This window comes from Pleurodeles waltl, chromosome 5 (assembly GCF_031143425.1).
Source record: "Pleurodeles waltl isolate 20211129_DDA chromosome 5, aPleWal1.hap1.20221129, whole genome shotgun sequence".
In the NCBI taxonomy this organism is placed as follows: domain Eukaryota; kingdom Metazoa; phylum Chordata; class Amphibia; order Caudata; family Salamandridae; genus Pleurodeles; species Pleurodeles waltl.
The window spans coordinates 1365503100-1365526792 of NC_090444.1; positions in this window are offsets into that span (position 1 = coordinate 1365503100).

The window sequence follows — 23693 nt, forward strand, 5'->3', positions numbered from 1 at the left end:
CCCCCTGGCTGGTTATGGGCTAAGAATAGGAGCTGATTCCGATAAGGCTCATGTACCACTAGTTGTTTCTTCTCTCCGTTGGGGGACGTAGTGATTCTATATAGAAGGTTCTTATGAATTAGAAAATAAGGACCCACCTCCTTTGTGGATTCCGTTTTGGCGTGTTTCCATGCGTGACCTAGAGTGGGGTCCTCTCGCTGGCTAGCTCTGAAAGAGATGGTGGCACTGTCGTTGCTGGCTACTAGTTTCTCTGGTATTTGTTCAGACCGGGATATTTGATATTTTTGCTTCTCTTGTCTTTTCTCCCTTCTAGTTAATTTAATGCGAACTGGTGAGCTCTCTATGTGACTGTTAGAAAACAGTGCTTCCGACCACCAATCAGGCACGGGTGAGCTTGTTTTATCTAAGAGGTCAGTGAACTGGATATAGTCCGTACGGATGACGCATTCTTCTACCAATCTGTCCATAATCCCTACTGGAAGGAAATCGTGATGTTCTCCCCACTCTACTCTGACCAACCCTGGTGGATAGTTCTCTTTGTCCCCATGAATGCAACAGATGGTAACCCACTGGCTCGGGGTCGGGTCCGTTTGGTTTATCAGATCGCTGCGTATTACAGCCCGAGTCGATCAGCGCTTCTACTGGGGTTCCGTATACTTTAATGATCTGTTTGAACTTATGATTCACTCTACCAGTACACAATACCCTACCCCGGGTGACCCCTATTTCCATGGGTTCTACCCGGTCGCCTTTTCTTGGGCACACCCTCGCAATGTGTCCCCACTCCCCACAACTGAAACATTCGGCTTGTTGCATGGGGTTTGCCTCTCCAGATCTATGAGTCCCTGGTTCTTCGGGTGGTCGTCGGGGAGAATACTTGAGCGGTCCCACGGGAGGCTTGACATTGTTCCTGGGACCTAGTGTCTTAACATCAATAGACCGGTGATAGGCGCAGGCTAGATCTACAGCCAGTTCTGTATCAATTTTGGGGTGTTGTCTTATCCAGTTCCTAGTACTGCCTGGGAGGGAATCTAGGTATTGTTCCAGGATAACTGCTTTAACGATATCTTCTCGATCTGTTCCTAACGGTCCCAACAACTTCAGCCCCAAATCCTTAACTCTGAAATAGAAAGTACTGGGATCCTCACTCTGTCCCCATTTCACCTTTCTAAACTGTATCCTATAGTACTCTGAGTCATGACCCACTCTTTCTAGAATACTACTTTTAATATCTTTGTAAGGGGTAGTGCCCCCGGGATTAGCGGCCTGGTTTGCTGTTTGAAGTATGCCCGTTAGGAGGGGTGTGATATACTGTCCCCAGCGTTCTTCCGGCCATTGGGCTGAGGATGACACCCATTCGAAATTTGTGAAGAAGGAGTCAGGGTCCTTACCTTCTTGGAATTTTTGTAGGACCGAGCTCTGGACATTAGGATGTACTTTGCTGGTTGCGATGGTATCAATTAATTTCTGGTGCGCAGTCTCATGCACCAGCTGATTATTAGCCATAAGTGTGGCTTGGCTTTTTAAGGCCATTTGAAGGGCCTCTCGTCGTCTTTTGCTTCCCTTTGATGAGCCTCCCACACCAGTTGGAGGTGGCGTTGGCCTTCCGCTAACTGTTTAATCATATTCTCTAGTGTAGGTTTCTCCCCCATCCTGTTTGCCTCTTTGTACCGCCTATGGGCTCTGATCCCACTTCTGACACCACTGTGGTGGGGGATCGGCGGTACAGAGGACTCTGGGCCATATGTAGTGAGAAAAGGTTTATTTGTTCTTCAGATGTTGAAACAATAGGTAACGGAAATAAATGTAACAAAATAAAGAATTAAAGTTTGATGGTGAAAAATCCAGCTGACTTCTTCTTTATAATGTCTCTGATCTTTGTCTTTCTAGATTTCTTGGATGGCGTTGGCTCACGTGACCTCCCAGGTGGAACCGAGAAAAAAAACACAGAAGCGAAAACAAAGGTAAGTGGTTTGTGGGATTCTAGTGTAGTTTAGCGTTTAGACATGCAGGGAGAGGGAAAAATCCTGGAGATAGAGGTAGAGAGGGGTTTATAGATAGACCCGGTAGTGAGGGTGTGAGAGGATTGATGCACTTGTGGTAAGTATCTCTCTCAGTGCTCTGTCCAAGTTTCGACTCACTCAGATACACTCTCCCCGGTGACCCCCCCCTTTGCACATGCCCTCCTCAGTCCCTCTCCTCCTCTCTCCGTCTCCTCGCCCCTGTGCCCGATAGGAAAACGGGGTTTCGGTGTCCTTGTAACAAGGACCGTACCTTGTTAAGCCACGACCCTCCAGGGTCGTGGCGGAAAATGCTCTTCTCCGGGTCTCGGATCTCTTCTGAATGTTCCCCGCAGGTTACTGGAACTTCGTCTGCTTCAGTATTTTCCGTCTCCGGTGTCGTTCTCGGAGAGAACTCCTCCTTCCACCCTTCTCCTGAGTCCGTCTTCCCTTTTACTGGAGAAACCCGGAAATCCTGGTGCCGCGCATCCGTAGGTGTTCCCACGTTTCCATGGGAACGCGCGAGTCCTCCGGCTGAGGCGCGCGAAAGGCACCAGTCCGAGGAGCTGATAGGCGTGGTCGAGGAGACCCGTCTACAGTTACTAATTTAATAATGACAATGGATTTGTGATTTTTCAAATTGTGCGTATTTGTTGTACAAAGATGGAAAACACATTATGGGCAGCTGACTTAAGAGCAAAAATTAAATTTATGGTTAGTGAGACATTCAAAAGTGAGTGTAACTTACCAGTCTTCACTGCACTAGGGATTCCTGTCAAGTCTTCAGGACGTAAGATCTTCAAGACCTGCTCCTCCCAGGGAAAAAGTTGCAAGGGGTGCTGGGAGGACCACCACAAGTCTTCTGGGCCTCCAGGTGATGCTTGTAGGGCCAGGAATGCACTCTCCCCAGCAGGTCGTTCCACCTCTTCCTATTTTTCAGCTGATACACAGGTTTTTTGCTACAGCCTTCAATCTGTCAACTATTTTGGCCCACATTTGCCTTTTCTGAGATATGGTTGTATTTTGTTCTTGGGCTCCAAAACATTGTGGCTCTACTCTAATGATTTCATCCACCATGACTGACAATTCTATTGCTGCAAAATGTGGATTTCTCCTTCCTGCCATTATGAGTAACTGGAAATAAATGAAATAGTGGCCCACAAGTTAATGAAAAAAATGAAAAAAAATACTTATGAACAGAGGGAGTGAGAAAATAAAACAACCTGATTTCTGAGTGGCAACTTCAGCAGCAAAATGGTGTTCTGCAGTTGAATGGCAAAGGATCATGGTCTAAAATGGAGTGTGTTTTACAGTGTGGTATGCAGGCGTTCACAATTGGCCAATATACATCAGGTGTGTGCTGCTGCCATCCATCCAATAGCCATAGTACAATGTTGAGCTGCTCCCGCAATGGACTCCTGTCAGCAAGAATCCCCTTAAAGAACAACACCAGCACAGCTGTGAAATCTAAATGTACTTGGCACAATCTTGCTGCCCTCACAACAACGGAATACTTTCAGCCAGCATTGGAGTCCTGCTTACACAGCGGAGTCCAGTCTGTTGACGCAGATGGAGGTTCAGCCGCAATACATCTTAATACGGTGGTCGGAACTCTCTCAGCTTGATGGAGTACTTGAAACTGCCATCACAACGGGATGACTGAACTCTCATCATGATGTAAATAAAGCCCTTAGGGGCATATTTATACTCTGTTTGCGCCGGAATTGCGTCGTTTTTTTTAATGCAAATCCGACGCAAAACTAACTCCATATTTATACTTTGGCGTTAGACCCGTCTAGCGCCAAAGATCTTGCAGTTTGCGTCATTTTTTAGCGTGGACACCTACCTTGCGTTAATGATATGCAAGGTAGGCGTTCCCGTCTAAAAAATGACTCCGAGGCATATGCGCTGTATTTACACTCCCGGGAGTGGGCAGGTCAAAAAAAATGACGTCCAGCCGTTTTAGCGTCATTTTTTAACGCCTGGTCAGGGCAGGCGTTAAGGGACCTGTGGGCTCGGAAGGAGCCCAGAGGTGCCCTCCAATGCCCCCAGGGACACCCCCTGCCACCCTTGCCCACCCCAGGAGGACACCCAAGGATGAAGGGACCCATCCCAGGGAACTTAAGGTAAGTTCAGGTAAGTATTTTTATTTTTATTTTTTTGTGGCATAGGGGGGCCTGATTTGTGCCCCCCTACATGCCACTATGCCCAATGACCATGCCCAGGGGACATAAGTCCCCTGGGCATGGCCATTGGGAAAGGGGGCATGACTCCTGTCTTTGCTAAGACAGGAGTCATTTCAATGGGGGTTGGGAGTAAAAAAAAATTGCGCTAATCGGGTTGAGGCGAAAATTTTGCCTCAGCCTGACTTGCCCCATTTTTTGGCACCCAAGCTCCATTTTCCCCTACGCCGGCGCTGCCTTTTGTAAGTCATTTTTTTTGACGCACACCAGGCAGCTCCGCCGGCTAACGCCATTCCATAAATAAGGCGCCCACATGGTGCTTTGGAATGGCGTTAGCCGGCGTTAAATATTTTGACGCACAACTGCGTTGGCGCAGTTGTGCGCCAAAAAGTATAAATACGGCCCTTAGTGTTCCAACTTGAGACCCCTACCATTGGGCTACCATTTGATAAAGTGTATGTAATTGAGATGGGAGAGGGCAACAATGAAATTCTAACTCCAGACCTACTAACACTAGGGAAACTGCATAGATATTGGTTGGGTCCACATTGCTATTTTAACTGCAGTATAATAGGCACTAGGGAAAGCACGTATACAGTAATTGAGAAGATGAAAATTTATATTCTAACTCCGACCCAATTTATTAATGTTACATATTCATTTGTTACTAATATTAAAAATAGAGAAACAATCATTTACATTTAATTATTAGGTATTACATAGAGTGGAAATTACGATAACTATAATTAAAAATATTTATATAACATTAATATTTTAAGACTTGCTTTTAGGACAACCTTTAAAAAACTATTTTCTGCTACATATAAAATATTTATTTTGACACTTAAAATTAAATTAAATAATTGTGAAGCCCCTTAACTATTTTTCAAAATAATTTAAATATATAAATATATAACTATATAATTATTTATTTACTTTATGGTTTGGAAATTATGAATAAACGTAACTCAATAAACATTATTCTACTGTATTGAGTAAAATAATACACATTTAATTCAATACCATATTTAAAAATACTAATTTGTAAAAAATGAACATTTCTCAAAAACATTGATCTTGAAGTGGCCTAAAAAAATGCACAAACTGTAAAAATAATCACTGAAATTTATAGCAAAATGGTAAAGAATTAACTATGTAAGTTAAATATTAACACCTAAAACCATTATCTTATATTTAAAACATAGGATGTTAACCCCTTCGGTGCCAGGGGTGAGGTGGTCTCATCCTCGGCTGCAGCACTGCTTCTCCAAGGGCAAGACCAGCTCGTCCTGCGCTTGGGCCTCCCACCCCGCTCCCCTGGACAGGAATGGAAGGGGAAGTGCTTCCCCTACCACCCAACCCCCTCTTCTGGGCATCTAATGACATCAGCGTGCACCGAAATTTGCTTCCAGCATAACTCGGAGTTGGCAAAATTCTACCAACTCCGCCAGCATAGTGGAATTTATCACCCACTCCTACTCCCTCTGAAGAGCCTGGTTAAATGGTACTGAGCCCTGTCTGAGCATCCAGTGTAGAGTACTCACTTAAGTAGTATGTACTATACAACATGCATGAGGAGATGAGACAGACTCAGTGGTGACTGACATGGTCACTGATATCATGCATACCCATCAAAGTGAGCTGCTTCTAAACTAAATAATAGCTGTAGTAGTCAGCCTGTTAAAACAACCCACTAAATATATACAATGGCACATGGTCACCTGCCACTGTTTGACCTTGAGCACCTTTGGCCTGAATGACAGAGATTTTGCTGAATGTAGGTCTGACATATTCTTAAAGTACTATTGACTTATAATAAATTCAGCAGTAAGCCAGGAGCACTACAGGATGAACTACCAGTAAAATCTTTTTGAATGGATGCCATATACGTACTACATATGTGATGCCTGTGTGTGACCAGAAGCACAGAGCTGAAGATAATAATTCTGGATCCATGTTATCATAGTTACACTCCAGCATTACACAAAGACCATTTATGTGTGTAAGCACCGAAGGCAATGAAATCTGTGATCGCTGCTGGGGTTGCCTCCACTGGGAAAAACGCTGAGCCATGAGAAGATGTGAGTGATTGACGACAAGAAATGAAATAGAAAGAGATTATAAAATGGGCAACAGTGGAGGGAATGAAAATATGAAAACAAATATGGCTGATTATCAAAGGCCTTTATGAGTACTCAAAGAATTACCATAGGAGTACTACTTCACATACTCATGAATGCATCTGTCAATGAGCCCTAAAATGACAAAAAGAGTAAAGTGGGCACAATCTATTCAGTTGGTACTAATTCATATATGAACATTCCTTGAATATGTCAGGCCCAAATCACAATGAATTTGCTGAGATTTACTCTGGGAGTGCTTAATTCCAAAAGTAAGCCAAGAGAGTAAGTTTGGAGTATCCCTGAAATTCTTCTGGAATTTAGAGGTAAGTCAGGACTACTGCAGAAGGAAGCCACCCTTGATCATAGCAAACTCTTTGAGAATAATGCCCTCCATTTTAGATGATTTGGGGTCAATTCACAAAGGTGCTGAAGAGTAGTTGAAATAATAATACAAAAATACTACTTCTCGTATTCAATAAATGCCTTGTGACTTGGTCAAAAGTGTAGATAGTTTACTATTCCCAGGAGAGCAGAAGGGGCAGTCTCAACTTTGAGAAGCTAAATCAACCCATAAATGTAAATTTAAATGTTCAAATTTGGCTACCTTTAATACTGTTCACTTCCAAAATAGAACCCATGTTTTCAGGAGTGCCAGGTAGGTGAGACTAGGGACACAGGCAACCAGAGCCAGAAGAAAAAGTTCTAAATTGACCAGAAAACAAAGGACTGGGAGGCAGGGAGATCTGGGTAAAGAGTACAGGGACCTTGAGTACCAGATCCAGGAGCACCAGGGAAAGGAGGATCAGGACCAGGGAGATTATGACCAGGATCAACCCTCTTCAAAGGTCCAGGCCACAAGGCTAAGAACAAAAAGATATGAAACATGATGGCCAGACGCAGGACAACCAGAGCAAGGTGGACGATGATCAGTTGATGTAGAATCACAAGACAAAAAGCAGAAGAATCAGGACCAGATCCTGGAAGACTAGGGAGATTCGGACCATGAGGATTATGGCCACTAGTACCAGGGGGACAGAAAAAGCTGGGAAGATGAGGGTAGTACCAATGATACCAGTACGAACAGGGCCAGGAGGACCAGGACTGAAGTAAGGAGTGTTAGAAGGATCAGCACTAAGAGGACCAAGAGCAATCTTAAAGGTGTGTGGGGTACAATGAACATAGGGCCATGTCCCAAATGTGGGACTAGGGGATAGCAAGACCAGGGTGATGGAGATATAGTATGGAAGACCAGAATAGCCAGAGACAGAAGGCTAAGGAGACTGGACCTGTATGTCCAGGAGGACTAAGACTAAAATGATGAAGCTCAAAAGGACCCAGACAACTGGAACATGGACCAAGAGGACCAGGACCATTGGGTGCAGTGCCAGATGGACTATGAGAAAAAAGCATAGGGCAAGGAGGACCAGGATGATCCAAACCAGATAGACAAGGGCTAAGACGACCAGGAAATGAGAGGCCAGGTGGTCCAAGAGGACCAGCATGACCAGAAAAAGGATGTAGTAGAAATCTGATGAGCAGGGTGAGAAGGATCAGAATGACTAAGTTGAGGGGAGGATGGTCAAGAGGATCAGGAAGGAAGAAGGAAGAGCTGGGAGAAGGGGGTCCTGGGAAGATCTTGATGGGCAGAAGGATTAGAACCAAGAGCATTAGACATACAAAGACCCAAACAAAAAGGACCAGAAACAAAAGGCTCAAGTTGAGTGGGTGCAAAACCTGGAATAGAATGTAACCCAGACTGAGAGTGAGGCGGACTAGGAGAACAGGACCTGGGGAATCATAAGGGGATGCCCATGCAATCAGAGCCACCAGAACAAGAGCTAAAACGACCAGAGCAAGCAGGACTAATGGTTTCACAACCAAGGAGAAAAGGAAGATCGAGTTGCAGATACCTATGAGTATCAGGACCTGGCATAACAGGACAAGGAGGGCAGGAAAAGGAAGAAATGGAAGACTAGGACAGTGAGGGCCAGGATGAAAGGAACCAAGATGACCAACCAAGAAGGCTAAGAACAGAATGAGCTGAACAAAGATATTCGACTAAGTGGACAGTTACTACAAATTTAGCATGATGACCAGGGTGAAGAGTATCATGGCAAGTTGCAGTAGTATCAGAGAACTAGTCAGGGCAGGAGCAGATGGACTAGTGTCATTAAGGCTAGGGACCAGGTTGGGGAGGCTTACACAGGAATCAGATGATCAGAGAAGTCACAACCAAGGAGTCCCAGACCTAAAGTACTAATTGAAGCATGTGGTCCATGAAATGGATAGTAGACTGGCAAGGATCTGACAAGGATCAAGTACAACCAAGCTAACCGGAGCCAGAAGGGCCAATGGGATCAGTCCAGAAAAAGATCAACAGGTCCATCTCAGAAAGACCTGATAGGGAGGGCCAGGACATGTAAAGACAATATCAGGTAGAGCACAAAGACAGGGACCATAGCAAGGAGAATCAGGATGACCCAAACCAGGAAGACAAGGAGTGCCAGATCTAGGAGAACAAAGAAAACAGGCTTAGAAGGGGAAGGAACCGGCAGACCAACATTAACAAGGTGAGGATCACTAGTACCATGATGAGGAGGCCCAGAGCTAATGCAAAGAAGGGTCAGGAGCATGACCAGGAAGATAAGCATCAGGAAGGACTAGACCCAGGAGCGCCATATTCAGGAAAATAGTTTCAGGGTGACCAGAGCTAATTTGGCCAGGGCCAAGATGAGGACCAAGAGGACTAAAACAACCCAGAAAAGGAGGACTTGGAAAAGGACAAGGAGGAGAACCAACACCAGGGCACAAGAGGACACCTATGTGAATGTATGCCAAATATAATGTTAGCAAACGTATAGAAATGGTATTTGCTGTAAAATCACAGCATTCTAAGGAATTTTGAAGCCAGGACTGCTACATTGTGACTTCTGAGTGATAGCAGATGCTATCTTATATTGGCACTGCAGTCTGAGAGTGGATTCCATGATAAAGGGAATCAAACTTGTCAGAGGGGTCTAAAGGTAGATGGGTGAAAAGAAGTATGGTCTGTGAAGAATGGTAGAAAGGGTTTCAGAAAATCAGATGGCTGACATCAGCAAAAATGGTTAATGGCTAAGAAAGGGGGTAAAGAGCTATGTTAGTCAGCAAAACATAGCTCAGAATCATAAGAAGGCTAAGCTGAGCAGAAGAGAGGGTGAGGGAGGCTCCAGGCAGGTCATCTCATATAACCTAAAGAGGGATTGTAAGTAAAAAAGGACTCTGATTTCGAGCTGTTAAAGTACTGGGGTCCAAGGCCAGTATTGATAGCTGCAGAACCAGACTTGTGATCTGTGAAACTCTAAGGCCTAGATGAAGGGTGGTGGAGATATATAAGTAGCAGAAGTGTTTGGAAGTCAATGAGTGTCAAGACTGGTAGAATACTCTGTGTGACTCCCAGACATTTGAGTTGACATTCCATGTGTGTTTATGGGCGGGGGATATATAGCAACTGTGTAGTAGTATTACTTCATGTGTGGTAAAAATCTAAGTGCATGGACTAGTGGGATGCAATTTGCATAGCATGATGGAGAGTAACTACTGGTTACCTAGACAGCGGACGTGTGTTGACTGCATCAGTGTAGCTGGCGGGTAGAGATCCAGACATTGAAGTTAGAGAGGATGGATACAAGTCCACTTAATGAAATCTTGTTAATTTCATGTTAGAAAAGGAGGGATGATTATTTCTTCCTAAGTAACAACATGCAATAGATGTTAGGAGTGATGAGTAGGTCAGAGGTTTCAAAGCAGGGCTACGCTTTTATCTGTGCCTGATGACTGGTCAGGAAGGCAGATGACAGTCAGGTGCTGAGATCTCACACTTCATTTTATCTTTGTCTTGCCTACTCCTGCTTGGAGCCAGTGCTATTGCTACTTCTGTGAGATCTATCCGCTAGTACAAAGACTGGGCCTGAGCTGCAGCCAGGAAATGACATTCAAGAGAGTCACTCTAAATCAGTTCTGAAACCTCAACAGTGAATCCATATCCCTTGTCTGAAAAATGAGTATAAAAGTGGTACATAGAAATGATCGACCAGTAGGTCACAAGAATGGCGGTAAAAAAATGTCTCTGTTTATTGAGTGCCTTCTTTTGTACAATAGTTGTAATAAAGTAAAGAAATAAAATATATCAGTGAGTTTCTTTTCTTCTGTGTCTTTGATACCAATGTGTCTTTCTCTAATTTATTGGGAATATTCATTCATATTCCAATGACTTTCAGTGTAATTAAGTATAGTCCAATTCCTTTGCATGTGGCTCCTCAAGGGAATACTTCATCTGGCCTCCGGACAGAGGAAGGGTTGTTGGACTTTACACCATCCACCTAATTTAGGATAAAATCTGGCTGTAAGGGACAGGAAATAAATAATGAACCCAATACCCGGGGAGAAAACAAACTCCTGATTTGAGCACTTGTGTTTGAGAAACAAAAATTGTTTCAGGCTATCACATCAGACTGTATTACCTGTCAATCTTATTCTGCATAGGCAGGAACTGCCATGACAGCAGTGCCTGTCAATGTGTAGTGTTGTCTGGCAAGCTAGCAGACAACTGTAAAATTGGCAGGCTTAGGTCCATCAGGATGGTTGTGGTATTATCCTATGTCATCCTGACGGAATTGAAGATGTCCTCCAAAATCTAAATCAGGTCCCTAGTTTTTCTTTCTTCCATCATGAAATTGTAAAAACTTCTCAAATATACTGAGTTGCTGATTTAACTAGGGCCCCTAAGCAGTTGTTTGCCATTTTGATAAGGTCATCCTGAATATCAGATGGCACTGTCACTGGGATACAACATTTCCAGTTCTAGCCTTCGCTTTTACAAATCATTGTTTTCGGGTGTTTTAGTCTGATTTGTTTAGTTGAACTGAAATAGAATTTATATTTTCTGTGTGTGGTAATTGGTGCAGAAAACAAAGTGCTCTGATAACATGGCACCTTTTGGTAATCCTATACCTGGCACTGGTACATTTCATGGTTTTGTGGGTAAGAGCGAGTACATAGCTGTAGAAGAGTAAACAACTTCAACTAGTCTTGCAAAGGTTCTATTCATCTTTACCATTAGACTCCTCTGCAGGTAAACTTAAAGGAGCAGGAGCATGTGTGGAGCATGAGTCAATTACATAAAGGGCCTGCCAAGTCACTGTATCTTGGCCCATGGTGCAACGGAGTGGCATTCTGTGCCATGTCTGCCTAAATAACTTGTGAACATTCCAACATTTTAGAACTTTAGACCTATCAGTAGGGGTTGGCATAACTTGCTTAATTTGCTGTAGTGTAATTACAAGCAATTACAGCAACATTATGTGGAATTTCACAAGGAGCGTAACCCAGCATGTAAAGTGGTTTTCTCACTGCAAAATGCACCCTCACATCCAAAATGGACAGGGTGATGCATTTTGTGCTAAGAAAATAGGGGAAAAGGAAAAAGTGCACAAAAAGAACTGGCTAAGTTTGTTGTTCCTGTGCTCTTGTAGTATGATTTTGTGTCCCCAAACTACTCTTAACTATGCAACTGGCGTAATCATGTAATGTGTGGTAAATTTGCATCACAAGAGTAATGCAGAATAACCAAAATTATTCTGATTCCTCCAGGGTAATTAAAACTTCACCTACCTATAATTTAGTGTGGCTTTAGCACTAAGGGCTTTATGGCATAAATTCACAGAGTTTGTGACCACAAAACTGCTCAGCATTATGAACGACACCCCTTTTTATGAGTTGGAATTTCTTTGGACTCATGACATGACTTTTGTTTCTGATTGGCAAATAGGAGGGCTTATGCAAGGTTTTTCCCCTCCCCTTTTCAATTCGAAAATACATTTATTGACAGTTTACAAATCCAATTGATGTCATAAACTATTGATGAGAAAATGGTCACAGAGTTGGGGAGGAAACTGCCATCCAAGATTTTTTTTTTGTGCAGGAAGGTTTACCTTCCTCCAAAAAAACAATCCTGCCAAAAACGCAGACACCCTTGCACCATGGTGCAAGGATGCCTGTGTTGATGCTAGGCAGCAATTTGTGCACCAGCATGGGGGAAAGGACAAAAATGCATTGTAACTTGTAAATACGGTGTATTTCTGGCTTTTCCATGTGGCGCAGGACAGCGAAGCAAGGTGACTGCTATTTAAACCAGCAGCCAGGAAAAACATTACGTTTATTTGCTATTTGCATGGCTACTGGCCTAATTGTAAATAATGTCTGCTGTTTTGTAAGGACTAAGGTAATGAATGTAGTTTCTTTGCTATTTGCTTGACTGCTAGTCAGATGGTACATAATCTCTGCTAATTATCCAGTGGCAAGTAAATAGTAATGTTTTCTTGTTATCCTGATGACTGCTGGCCGAACAGTGCTGAATCACTTCTATTTAGCCAGCATCCCCGTAAATAGTGAAGTTTTCCTGTTATTTACACAGCAGCTGGCCAAACAGTATATAATCTCTATCATTTATCCAGTGTCCAGGTAAATGACAAAGGGGGTCATTCTGACCCTGGCGGCCGGTGACCGCCAGGGTCACCGACCACGGGAGCACCGCCAACAGGCTGGCGGTGCTCCCGAGGGCATTCTGACCGCGGCGGTTCAGCCGCGGTCAGACAGGGTAAACCGGCGGTCTCCCGCCGGTTTACCGCTGCCCCAATGAATCCTCCATGGCGGCGGAGCGCGCTCCGCCGCCATGGGGATTCAGACACCCCCTACCGCCATCCTGTTCATGGCGGGAAACCCGCCATGAACAGGATGGCGGTAGGGGGTGCCGCGGGGCCCCTGGGGGCCCCTGCAGTGCCCATGCCAATGGCATGGGCACTGCAGGGGCCCCCGTAAGAGGGCCCCGCAAAGTATTTCAGTGTCTGCTTTGCAGACACTGAAATACGCGACGGGTGCAACTGCACCCGTCGCACCCCTGCAACTACGCCGGCTCAATTCTGAGCCGGCGTCCTCGTTGCAGGGGCATTTCTGCTGGGCCGGCGGGCGCTCTTTTGGAGAGCGCCCGCCGGCCCAGCGGAAATGTCTGAATGGCCGCCGCGGTCTTTTGACCGCGGTGCGGTCATTCGGCGGCGGAACCTTGGCGGATGGCCTCCGCCGTCCGCCAAGGTCTGAATCAGGCCCAAAGTTTCTCTGCTAGTTTCAAGATTGCTGGCCAAAAAGTTAATCATTTCTATTGTTTAGGCAGAGGCCAAGTAAATTATTGAGACAATTCACTATTTAAACAGCAGCCAACTGAATGGCGATAATGATATACTGTTTTGGCAATGTCCCTGCAAACAGGAAAGAAGCTTCACTATTTATCCAGCCACTGACTAGATATCAGTCATCATGTACTATTTGGCTGGCAGCCATGCAAATAGCAGATACAATTCACTATTTCCCCAGCCAACGACTAACTGGCCTAGATCATGTACTTTATGGCTGGCAATCATGCAAACAGCAAATAAGCTTCTCTGCCACTAACAGTACCATTTGACTGACAGCCATGCAAATAGCAAATAATATTCACTATTTTCCCAGTTGCTGACTAAATGGAAGCGGTTGTGTACTATTTGGCCAGCAGCCATGCAAATAGCAAATGGTTGTAGCTATAAATAGTTAATTTTCATTGCTGTTTGTACTGCTGCTGGTCAAATAGTACATGACCTCTGCCATCCACTCAGCAGCCGGATAAATAAAGAAGCTTCTTTTCTTTTTTCACATCCACTGGCCAAATAGTACATGATCTCTGCTGTCTAGTCAGCAGTCAGGTAAACAGTGAAACTTCCTTGCTGTTGCCAAATGGTAAGTGACCCCAGAGGTCTAGTTGTCAGAAGAGTAAACAGTAAAGAAATACTGAGCGGCTGATTAAATGATAAAGTTTCCTTGCTATTTGCACAACGTTGGGTAAATAGTACATAATGGGGGTTATTCTAACTTTGGAGGAGTGTTAATCCGTCCCAAAAGTGACGGTAAAGTGACGGATATACCACCAGCCGTATTACAAGTTCCATAGGATATAATGGACTCGTAATACGGCTGGTGGTAAATCCGTCACTTTTCCGTCACTTTTGGGACGGATTAACACCTCCTCCAAAGTTAGAATAACCCCCAATGTCTGCTATTTATTTGGATACCAGATAAATAGTGAAGTTTCTTAGCTGTTTGCTTGGTTGCTGGTGCAATAGTCCATAATCTCTACCATTTTTCTCACAGCAGATAAAAAGTGATGTACCTTTTTTGTTTGCACGGTTGCTAGCCAAATAGTACATGATCACTGCCACCTAACTAGCACCCAAACAGTGCATTATCTCTGCTATCTAGTCTGTGGTTGCGTAAATTGTGAGTTTCTTTTCTGTTTGATTGCCCACATGATTTCTGCTGTCTAATCAGCTGCCCGGTTAATAGTGAAGTTTCTTTACTATTTGCACATCCACTGGACAAATAGTACGAAATCCCACTGCTAGTCGGTGGCTCGATGAAAAGTGAAGTTTTTTTCTCCTTAATAATAAGGATATAGTTGTTCCCTTGTGTTATATAATTCCAAATTTCTAATTTAAAAAGGGTTTTGGAGTCCATAGGTTGCCATTTTTTGTGTAATATTTTATTAATCTCGTAGTCTCAAAAGTTTTTGCATGGTGTTACACATATTTCCAAGACAACATGTGTTTTGCCACATGCGGCATATATTCCTGGGGCTTCTTCAAGGCTTTTTATGTAAATCAGTACATTCCACAAAAATGAAAAAGCAGAATTATGATTTTCAGTGACATCAGAAGTATTCTGGACATTCATTGTATCTAACAGAGTATAACATGATGCAGTTCAAAAATATCCAATGGCCAAATAAATGGAAATCATAAGAGAAACATATAACATGAGGGCAAACAGTAAAAACACGCATGAAAATGGGTAAACAATAAAAAAAATGAATCAACAAAGTATATTCCAAACGATTGTTCTTTTAAACTAGTGCATATGTTGGTTCCAAATATGATTATTCATCTTTATAACTTCAAAACATAGAACACTGTGTAGATATCCGGTCACCATAGTGCATCTGTGCTGGTGCACATGCAGGGAACTATAGTACTTACAGGTAAGTTTCATATCATCTGATATTCAGAAAATGAAAGAAAATGTGTGGTAATTTCAAAAGTGAGAACACCAGTGCCACACAAGTAACAGGGAGTAGGGCAATAGGCAAAGTATATGAAAAACAGTTAGAAAATGTAATGCTTAAAGAGGAATAAAAACTATGGTGGTCATTACCACCCTGGCGGACGGTGTTAAAGCGGCGGTAATACCGCCAACAGGCCGGCGAAAAAAAAAAATTGAATTACGACCGTGGCGGAAACCGCCAACAAAGACAGGCACTTTAACACTCTGACCGCCACGGCGGTACAAACGAACAGCATGGCGGTCACCGCCAACAGACAGGCGGAGGACAATGTACCGCCCACAGTATCACAACCTACCAATCCGCCACCTTTTCCGGGGCGGATTCACCGCGAACAAAAACACGGCGAAAACAGGACTTCGAAAGGAAAACGCTCATTTCTACACACCCCACGAGGAACCAGGACGCCATGGAACCAGAGCTGCACATTTTCCCTGCCCTTATCTTCTTACTCCTCTACCAGGAGCACGAACGCCGGCGGCGAAGACCACGGTGAGTACTGCACCTACGACACAGGGGAGGGAAAAAACAGGGACACACACACGCAACACCCCCACCCCCACCCTCACCCACGACAACACACACACTAATACAGCATGTTACATTACAGTTACACCCCCCCAAGCCCCCTGGAAAAATGCAAAGACAAAAGGAAATTAGTGTAACCATTGTAATATATTAAAATCCAGTACGCAAAAATATATATACACTATTAACAAATATATACACCAAGAATAGTAGTCCAGGTATTGCTCCATTGAAGTCTGTGGAACACTGGGCCCACACGGCATGGGCGAGGCCCACACTAAATACTCGAACATGACGGAGAGAACACTGCAGGGGCATCAGATAGCAATAAAACAGGCACCTCAGGGGGAAGGGAGAGGGGGGCACCTCAGGCGGTTGAGTGCACGATGCCAAATCCACGAGGGGGCCACATGCCCACTGTTCAATCCTGGGGAGTGCAAAGCCACAGTCTCCCAAGTCTCTACAGTGGGTGGGTTGCCCACTGTTCAATCCTGGGGAGTGCAAAGCCACAGTCTCTCAAGTCTATACAGTGGGTGGTTTGCCCACTGTTCAATCCTGGGGAGTGCAAAGCCACAGTCTCTCAGTTCTCTACAGTGGGTGATTTGCCCACTGTTCAATCCTGGGGAGTGCAAAGCCACAGTCTCTCAAGTCTATACAGTGGGTGGTTTGCCCACTGTTCAATCCTGGGGAGTGCAAAGCCACAGTCTCTCAAGTGGATAACAGTCTCCACTGGTTCTGGAGGGGGCTTTGTGCCCAGAGTGCCTCATCCTGCCAAGGACAGAAGTAGTGGATGCCTTTCCCCACTGGTTCTGGAGGGGGCTTTGTGCCCAGAGTGCTTCATCCTGCCAAGGACTGAGATAGTGGATGTAAATCTCCACTGGTTCTGGAGGGGGCTTTGTGCCCAGAGTGCTTCATCCTGTCAAGGACTGAGGTAGTGGATGCCTTTCTCTACTGGTTCTGGAGGGGGCTTTGTGCCCAGAGTGCTTCATCCTGCCAAGGACAGAGGTAGTGGAGGCCTTTCTCCACTGGTTCTGGAGGGGGCTTTGTGCCCAGAGTGCTTCATCCTGCCAAGGACTGAGGTAGTGGATGCCTTTCTCCACTGGTTCTGGAGGGGCCTTTGTGCCCAGAGTGCTTCATCCTGCCAAGGACTGAGGTAGTGGATGTAAATCTCCACTGGTTCTGGAGGGGGCTTTGTGCTCAGAGTGCTTCATCCTGCCAAGGATTGAGAAGAGGCTTTGTGCCCAGAGTGCTTCATCCTGCTCGTGGCGGACACAGTAGTGTCAGTGCCCTTGGCACTCATGGGCCAGAAGTGCTTGTGGCGGCGGTGTCCTTGGCAGCGGTGTCCTGTTCAGCGGTGCTTGTGGCAGTGGTGTCCTGTTCAGCGGTGCTTGTGGCGGCGGTGTCCTGTTCAGCGGTGCTTGTTGCAGCGGTGTCCTTGGCAGCGACTCAGCTGCTGGCGGACCTGTCTGGCCCAGCGGGGCTGGTGCTGGCGGTCCTTTCTAGCCCAGCGGGGCTGATGCTGGCGGTCCTTTCTGGCCCAGCGAGACTGGTGCTGGCGGTCCTTTCTTGCCCAGCGGGGCTGGTGCTGGTGGTCCTGTCTGGCCCAGCGGGGCTGATGCTGGTGGTCCTTTCTGGCCTAGTGGGGCTGGTGCTGGCGGTCCTGTCTGGCCCAGCGGGGCTGGTGCTGGCGGTGCTGTCTTGCCCAGCGGGGCTGGTGCTGGCGGTCCTTTCTGACCCTGCAGGGCTGGTGCTGGCGGTCCTGTCTGGCCCAGAGGGCTGATGGCGGTGGCCTCCTAGGCAGTGGGGATGATGGCAGTGGCCTCCTGGGCAGTGGGGATGATGGCGGTGGCCTCCTGGGCAGCGGGGATGATGGTGGTTGCCTCCTGGGCAGCAGGGCTGATGGCGGTCTTCTCTGCTGTGCTGCTCTACCCAGACTTGCTGAGTTTCTTGTGCCCCTTCCCCACCTTGGAAGGTGTCGCAGCTGACTCCACACTCCCACCTGTACCCCTGGGAGTGGCTTTGGTGGCTGGAGTCTTCCTCCTCTCCCGCCAGGCACTGACCAACTTTTGATGCTTGACAGGTGGGGGACTGTCCGTGCTGTGGCTCCTTGTCACACTGGCTGCCCTGCTGCCTGGTGCACTCCAGAATCCGGTGGCTACTGGCACCACTGGTCCCGGAGATGTTGTGGCTGAGGTGCTAGGTTGGGACCTGGAGAGTCGGGCCCTAGGAGACTGACGGGGTGGGGGAGGTGTGGGAAAGAGGTCAAGGGTGGACAGGAAAAGTTTCTTGGGAACACTGCGACGGGTAGATGGAGGGGGTTTTGGAGTGGAGGAAGAGGTTGTAGTTGTAGGATGTGCTCGTTTGGTGACTTTGGGTGAAGGTGCATGAGCTGGAGGTTGTCGTGAGGTGGATGGCTGTTGGGTGTGTGTGCCTGCGTTTGTGTATCTTGGGAGGTGGCGTCACAGACACACTGGGAGAGGACACAGGGGACGTGTGAATGGTAGTGGGGGTGGTGACTGCACGTGAGCTGGGTGTGGTGGTGTGTATGCTGGTGATGGAAGTAGTGGCTTTAGATGTAGTGCATGCAGGTGTGAGTGGAGACGAGACTGGGAGGGAGGAGGGAGACGAGGAGGAGGGGGACACAGTGGAGGCAGTGGATGTTGGTGTGTCTGCATGTGTGTGATGCTTGCGTGAGTGCCTGTGGGATGTGTGGTGCTTATGTTTGCCAGAGCTTCCTCTTGTGCGTGGACGTGTGTTCATGCTTGGGGTAGGCTGAGGTACAGGGGTATGGGTCTGGGTGGAGGAAGTTGGAGGGGGAGGCTAGAGACAGGGACAATAGCTGCCATCAGTGCTGAGGCCAGAGTCTGAAAAGCTTGCTGAAGGGCTGCCTGACCATAATGAATGCCCTCCAGGAACAGGAATGCATTTGTTTGTTGCTACTGCCGCTCTACACCCTGGAAGGCATTCAAAATGGTAGACTGCCCAACAGTGAGGGGCCTGAGGAGGTCAATGGCCTCCTCACTGAGGGCAGCAGGGGTGACTGGGGCAGGGCCTGAGGTGCCAGGGGCGAAGGCGATGCCCACCCTCCTGGGTGAACGGTCACGGGGCAAAGGCTGAGGGGCTGCTGGGAGGGCGGTGCTGGTAGGGGGGGTGGAGGCTGTACCTGTAGATGCGGGGCGCAGATGGTGCCGCCACCATAAGGTAGCTCCCATCAGAGGACGAGTCTGTATCACTGGTCTCACTCCTGTCCCCGCCGTGGAGCTCCCCTCGCCCTCCGTCCCACTGGTGAATTTTGACTCCGTAGTGTCGCCCTCCAGGGCCATGTGGGATGCAGCTCCCTCCTGCTCCGGTGCCACTGCTCCTCCGCCTGATGATGCTAATGCACCCAAGAACAGGGAGACCACAAAAAGAGGGGGGGGAAACGACAGAAGAAAGACATGTTGAGTGCATGCATTACCACTACCGTTGGCGGGCACGACAGACACAGAAGCCCCCTGCACTATGCCGCGCACTTGGGGTCCACTGTTCAATCCCTGGGACATGGCCTACAAGGCTATGGCCGAAATCTGCACACATGGATGTCACAGGAGCCTGACTAGGTGTAGTTGGCACTGTACACAGATGGGGTGGGGTGGCACAGGGCCTGCCAGAAGAAGGGGACCTAACTAGCACACTCGCCCTGGCCTAGAGAAACCCACAGCCCACCTTCCCCACCCAGACACCTCCACTATGCGCTGAATCAGCTGAATGAGAGTGTACTCACCCCCTCGTGGCTGCTGTGATGCCCTCAAGCACCCATCCAACTCCGGGTACACCACCGCCAGGATCCTGAACATCAGGGGGGTCATGGTGCGACGGGCATCCCTCCCACGTTGGGAGGCCATCCCCAGCTGGGCCTCCGCCGTCTTCTTGCTCCAGCGGCGAATGTCCTCCCATCTCTTACGGCAGTGGGTGCTCCGTCTGTGGTAGACCCCCAGAGACCGGACGTCCTTGGCGATGGCACACCAAATATCCTTCTTCTGGTGGGCGCTGACCTACATGAAATGTACAGGGGAAGAAGAGAAGTCATTACCAACTGCGCCGTCATAGTGAGTGGCCCCCATCCCTACCCTTGCCATGTGGCACATGCACCCACCGTCTTTCATGCACGCAGAACTCTGCCCCCTTCCTTCTTACAACCAGACCTCTCCACACATGCATAGCCCATACAGCATGCTCCCTGTGTACTTACCTGTTGGTCTGGAGGACCGTAGAGTAGCGTGTACTGGAGGAGGACCCCATCCACGAGCTTCTCCAACTCCTCCGCAGTGAAGGCAGGGGCCCTTTCCCCAGATGCACGAGCCATTGTCTCTTCCAGACCGAGGTCACAGCAGCACTTGCAGTGTAGGTCCTCTCCTGTCGAAGGTCAGGTATCGAGTGATTGAAGTGATAGAAAATGGCGGTCACGTCCACGGCGGTCACGTCCGCGGCGGTGCGTACCATCACCACCAGCGTACATCGCCATTGGCTCCTGGGACCCATAGGGTGCAATGTTAACCAATGCAGCATTGCGCCACGGTCTTCAACCGCCTACCGCGACGGTGTACAACGCCAGCGCTGTTACCTCACCTCCCATTGTCCCGCTTTAGAGGTCAGGCAGCCGCCATTTCAGGGGCCCACATGGCCTATTTACCAACTGCGTCACACATACCTAGGCCTACTCTCAACACACATACAGGCCTGAATTTGTGTATGAATGGTGTTCTGTGTAGACTGTGGGTACATACCTCTGAGTTGTTTGACTCTGTGGTCGCTGTTGTCCTTCATAGGCACCGTCCGCTGGGACATGTGAGGAGATGGCGGAATCCTCCGGTGTACCGACTGCTGGTGGACCTGTCGACAATGGAGGAAATAAATTTGATCATCACCTACAGGTTTGACTGTGCCACAATTCAGGAACTGTGTACCCAGTTGGAGTCAGACCTGATGTCAGAAATCCGCCATCCCACAGGAATCCCCTCTCAAGTGCAGGTGCTGTCAGTGCTCCATTTCCTTGCAAGTGGGTCATTTCAAACAACTGTGGCCATGGTATCAGGGATGTCCCAGCCTATATTTTCCAAGCGTGTTGTCCAGAGTGTTGTCTGCCCTGCTGAAAAACATGCAGAACTACATTGTTTTTCCTCAGGTAGAGGACTTGCCTACAGTGAAAGGTGATTTCTATGCCCTTGGACATATCCCCAAAATCATAGGTGCTATTGATGGGACCCATGTGGCTTTGGTTCCCCCCCACAGGAGTGAACAGGTGTACAGGAACCGGAAGAGTTATCATTCCATGAATGTACAGATGGTGTGTTTGGCAGACCAGTACATCTCCCATGTGAATGCCATGTTCCCTGGCTCAGTGCATGACGCCTACATCATGCGGAATAGCAGCATCCCTTATGTGATGGGTCAACTACAGAGGCACCGGGTGTGGCTATTAGGTGACTCTGGTTTCCCCAACCTGTCATGGCTACTGACCCCAGTGAGGAATCACAGGACCACGGCAGAGGAACGCTACAATGAAGCACATGGGCGAACTAGGAGGGTGATCGAACGTACCTTCGGCCTTCTGAAGGCCAGGTTTAGGTGCCTCCATATGACAGGTGGATCCCTATTCTACTCACCAAAGAAGGTGTGCCAGATCATCGTGGCCTGCTGTATGCTTCATGACTTGGCTTTGCGACGACAGGTGCCTTTTCTGCAGGAGGATGGTCCAGATCGCAGTGTTGTGGCAGCTGTGGAGCCTGTGGACAGTGATGAGGAGGAAGCAGAGGAAGAAGACATTGACAACAGGGACTCAGTCATCCAGCAATATTTCCAGTGAGACACAGGTGAGAATACATTCCTGCCTACTACAAGTACTTTTACACTTCTACCTCTCTCCTGTCTGTCGATTTCACCCAGTGTATGGTCACTGAGTTGTCACTTTCACTTATGGTTTCACAGGTGTGGATCCCACTGTGTGTCATCTGCTTAGACATGGACTAGAGCTGTGTGACAACGGTATGTTGACATTACGATTTCCTGGAAATTTTGTCACTGTAATTGCAAATACACTATTTTGAAACCACAGACAGACTCCAGATCTTTTGGTGTTTTAGGTGTGTTTATTTAAATAAAATTTATTGGAGGGGGAAGTTAAATGTTGAGGGGTGATGGCGGAGGAGTGTCCATGGCAGAGTCCAGTCTATTTGTCTCATAGGTGCATTGCCTATATGGGCATAGGAAGTGGAGCTGGGGCAGTTCTAATATGGACAGGGTGACAAAGTGGGACAGTGGGTTGACATTCAGGGTGGCCTCATTTCTTGGCGGGGGTCTTGGCATCGTGCTCTGTCTTGTTCCTGGATCTCAGGGACTGCTTGCGGGGTGGTTCTCCATCTGCAGGGGGTGGGGTGCTGGTGTGGTGGTCCTGTGGCGGTGCCTCCTGTCCACTAGCGCCGGCGGAGGTGGTGGGCAGTTCATCGTCCATACTAGTGTCAGGGGCCCCTTGGAGTGCCACAGTGTCCCTCCTGGTGTTGAGTATTTCCTTCAGCACCCCTACGATGGTGCCCAGGGCGGAGCTGATGGTTCTGAGTTCCTCCCTGAAGCCCAAATACTGTTCCTCCTGCATGCGCTGGGTCTCCTGAAACTTGGCCAGGAATGTTGCTATTGTCTCCTGGGAGTGATGGTATGCTCCCATGATGGAGGAGAGGGCCTCGTGGAGAGTGGGTTCCCTTGGCCTGTCCGCCCCCTGTCGCACAGCAGCCCTCCCAGTTCCCCTGTGTTCCTGTGCCTCCGTCCCCTGGACCGTGTGCCCACTACCACTGCCCCCAGGTCCCTGTTGTTGTTGGGGTGGTGGGTTATCCTGGGTTCCCTGTAGTGGTGGACACACAGCTGATTGACGTGTCCTGGGGACGGAGATATGGGCCCACTGGGTGGGTACTGTGCTGCTGTTACCAGAGGGTGGAAGGTCTGTGGTGGCCTGTGCCTGTGTGAGGGGAACCGACTGTCCCGAGGCCCACGATGGTCTGGGCTGGTCATCTAGATCCAGGTGGACAGAGCTGCTGTCATCACTGTGGGCCTCTTCTGTGGGTGAGGAGATGTCTGGACCCTCCTGTCTGGTGATGTTGGGTAGTGGTCCTGCAGGGGTGGAAAAGCATGATTATTGCATCTGTGTGTGTCATGGTGTGCAATGGGTGGGTGACCGTGTACCTCAGTGCTGGCATTCCTGTGTGGGGGCTTGTGTGATGATGGTTTAGGGGGTTGTATGGGTATGTGCAGTGGGCATGCTTTAGTGATGGGTGTCCATGCTTTGTTTTTGCATGCAGGGCTTGGTGTTGGGATGGGTGGTTTGTGATATTGGTACATTTGTGAGGAGTTGGAATGCTGGGGGTGAGGGTGAGGGTGGGGGCAGGGGTATGTGCTGGCATGCAGGTAGGGTGGGGGATGTAATAGTTAAGATTTGTCTTACCAGAGTCCATTTTTCCACCGACTCCTGCGAGGCCCTCAGGATGCAGAATCTCCAAGACCTGCTCCTCCCATGTTGTTTGTTGTGGGGGAGGAGGTGGGGGTCTGCTGCCAGTCCGCTGGACCGCCTGGTGGTGTCTTGAAACCACGAAATGCACCTTCCCCCGTAGGTCCCACCTCTGATGTCGTCCCGATTTCTTGGGTGTTGTCC